This window comes from Hyaena hyaena, unplaced genomic scaffold (genome assembly GCF_003009895.1).
Source record: "Hyaena hyaena isolate Hyena2069 unplaced genomic scaffold, ASM300989v1 scaffold_1703, whole genome shotgun sequence".
Lineage (NCBI taxonomy): Eukaryota > Metazoa > Chordata > Mammalia > Carnivora > Hyaenidae > Hyaena > Hyaena hyaena.
In genome coordinates, this window is record NW_024082315.1 from 53,734 (window position 1) to 57,269 (window position 3,536).

Here is a 3,536-nt window from a genome sequence, read left to right on the forward strand (position 1 = left end):
TGGAAGTTTTCCATTCTTTTCTATTTTTTTGCAATAGCTTGAGAAGAATAGATATTAACTCTTCTTTAAATCTTTTGTAGAATTCACCTGTGAAATCATTTGATACTGGACTTTTGATTTTTGGGAGCTCTTTGAATACTGATTCAATTTCCTTGCTGGTAATTATTCTCTTCAAATTTTCTATTTCTTACTGTTTCAGTTTTGCTGGTTTCTATATTTCCAGGGATTTATTCACTTCTTTTAGGTTGTTCAATTTGTTGGCATATATTATTTCATAATATTCTCTTATAATTGTATTTCTGTGGTATCAGTTGTTATTCTCCTCATTTGTGATTTTACTTATGTGAGTCCTTTCTATATTTTGTCTTGATAAGGTTGGGTAGAGGTTATCAAATTTTTTGTTTTATTTTGTTTCAAAGAGACAGTTCCTAGTTTCATTGATCTGTCCTACTTTTGTTGTTTTTTTTTTCTTTTTTTTTTTTTTAGTTTTTATACCATTTATTTCTGCTCAAATATTTATAATTTCCTTCCTCCTGCTATTTTTAGGCTTTGTTTGTTATTCTTTTTCTAGCTCCTTTAGGTGTAAGGTTAAGTTGTTTGAGCTTTTTCTTGCTCCTTGTGGTAAGCATGTATTGGTATGAAGCTCTGTCTTACAACTGCTTTTGCTGTATCCCAGAGGTTTTGGACTTTCGTGTTTTCATTTCGATTTGTTTCCATGTACTTTTCTTATATCTTCTTTTATTTCTTGGTTGGTCCATTCATTGTTTAGTATCATGTTATTTAACCTCCATGTATTTGTGATCTTTCTAGATTCATTCTTGTGGTTGAGTTATTTCATAGTGTTGTGGTCAGAAAATATGCATATTATTTTGATTTACCTAAATGTGTTGCGGCTGGTCTTGTGTACTATTTTATGTGATCTATTCTGGGAATGACCCATGTCCCCTTGAAAACATGTATTATGCTTCTTAGGATGTAATTTTCTGAAAATATCTGTTAAATCCATCTATTCCAGTGTGTCTTTGCAAGCCATTGTTTCCTCATTGATGTTCTGTTTAGATGATCTGTCCATTGATGTAAGTGGGTGTTAAAATCTCCTACTATTATTATATCACAATCAATTAGTTCCTTTATGTTTTTATTATTTTTACTTTTTTAGCTTTATATTTGAGTTTATTATTCATTTCACTAAAACACTACTATAGTTGAATATTGAAAACTATAGCAATTAGTGAGCTATGATTATAGTCCTTTACTCATTCACTAGTATATATAAAATGCCAGTGGTATTCACTGACTCCATTAAGATATCTGACACTGATCACCACCCCGAGGATGATGTTGATCATCTTCATATGATTTTCCATTGTGATGACACCACCTTTCCTGATTTGGATCAAAGTTCACCAGTTCTACCTGCTCCGTTTCATCAGTCTCTTTTACTTCATTCCTCTCAGGTAGGAGTTTTTCCAGAAAAGAGAGTTTATCAGGAGAGACAAAGTTATTCTCAGGAAAGTTTACCTTAAATTCCATGATTAGGCAACTCTTTTCATATGGTCTATGATAAATTGGCATGCCTTCATTTTGCACACCCTTGATGTCTCCATACTCGACAGTCTGACCAGGATGAGAGGTGGTGATGATGTTTCAGTTGTCAAGAGTACATATTAGTTTTCGAAAGCCACACTGTGCTTCAACCAGCTGTACATCCATACACATGAAAAGGTCTTTTTCTTGCTCAGTAACACAGCATGGTCCCTCTGATCTAAAACAATGATAATATCCCTTGGATCCACTCCTTCTTCTTGGTCTCCTTCACTGTGGAATGTTATCTTCTGGCCATCTTTCATTCCTTTGTTAATATGAACTTCTAAATCTTCTTCTCTTGAACTATCTTCCTTCCACTGCAGCTTTTACATCTATCTTTACAGATGATCCACTTTCAATGGCCCGGCACTCCATGCACACAGATTGAATTTGCTGAACCATTCCAGGTCCTATCTGATGAATGCTTCTTTGCATTCCAGTACCTCCATAATCGGGGCCACATTCTTTCCACCTCAGCCCTCACATTTGCCACAAATCATGTTCTTTTGCAGAGCTAGTTTTCTTGTTGTACCATTTTATAAATGTAAGGTTATTGAGAGTTGATGTACAACATTTTTTACCTCTCCTTTCTCTCTGCATCCTTCCTCCTCCTCCAAAAACTGTATTAAAGATCTGCATAAGGGAGCCAAAACTACCACCAGCTCCACCTTCTTCAATTGTGTGCTTTCCTTCTCTGCCATATAATTCCCTTTTATTTGCATCAAAGAGCACTTCATAAGCTTGTATCTGTTTAAACTTCTCTCCTTCATTTGGATTTTTATCTGGGTGGTACTTAAAGGCTAGTTTCCTGTGAGCCTTTTTTAATTCTTCCTAGGTGGCATTGGGTTTGACTCCAAAAACATACTAAGTGGTTTCTTTCACCATTTTCTACAGCTCATGAGTGGGCTGAGGTCAGTGTGGGAGAGGAAGAAGGAACACACTTCTGGGCACAGCTCTGGCAGCCACCAATCCTCTATTTCTCACTGAGCATTCTGCAAAGCTTCCTGCTAATAATTATTTAATGTATTTGGGTGCTCCTGTGTTGGTGCATAAATATTTACAATTGTTATATTTTTTTTGGATTCTCTCCTTTATTATTATATACTGTTTTGTTTTTTTTTTTCATGTTATACTCTTTGTTTTAAAGTCTGTTTTGTCTGATATAAGTATTGCTACTCTGGGTTTCTTTTGACATCCATTTGAATGATAGATGTTTCTCCATCCTTTCACTTTCAATCTGCAGGTGTCTTTAGGTCAAAAATGAGTGTCTTGTAGGCCGCATATAGATGGGTCTTATATTTTTCCACTCTGTCACCCAATGTCTTTAGATTAGAGCATTTATTCCATTTACATTCAAAGTAGGTATTAATAGATATGTATTTATTGCCATTTTATTATTAGTTTTTTGGTTGTTTCTGAAGATATGTCTGATCGTTTCTTGACTTTATCTTTCAGATTTTGCTGACTTTCTTTAGTGATATATTTGGATTTCTTTCCCTTTGTTCTTTGCTTATTTATTGTTTCTTTTCATGTATTAGGTTTGTATATAAATTCTTCTGCATATAGCAGTCTCTATTAAGTTGGTGGTCATTTAAGTGTGTAGCCATTCTGTTTTCCTCTCCTCCCTACAGTTTAGGGATAGGTTATTATATTTTATATCCTTTTTTTGTGTGTGAAATCCTTGACTGAATTTTTACAGAAATATTTATTTTTACAGCTTTTGTGTTTCCTACCTCTATCCTGTCACTTTTTTTTTTTTTTAAATATTTTTTATTTATTTCTAGGAGAGAGAGAGAGACAGCGTGAGCAGGGGAGGGTCAGAGAGAGAGGGAGACACAGACTCTGAAACTGCCTCTAGGCTCTGAGCTGTCAGTCAGCACAGAGCCCGAAGCGGAGCAACCACGAACCGCGAGATCATGACCGAAGAGAAAGTCGGACGCCTAACTGAC

At 35.1% G+C, this 3,536-nt stretch overlaps 1 pseudogene; it reads right to left on the reverse strand.

Moving 5' to 3' along the window:
• Window positions 1–1,302: 1,302 nt before the first annotated feature.
• Window positions 1,303–2,472, reverse strand: LOC120226406 (annotated as a pseudogene).
• Between the last annotated feature and the right edge of the window lie 1,064 nt (window positions 2,473–3,536).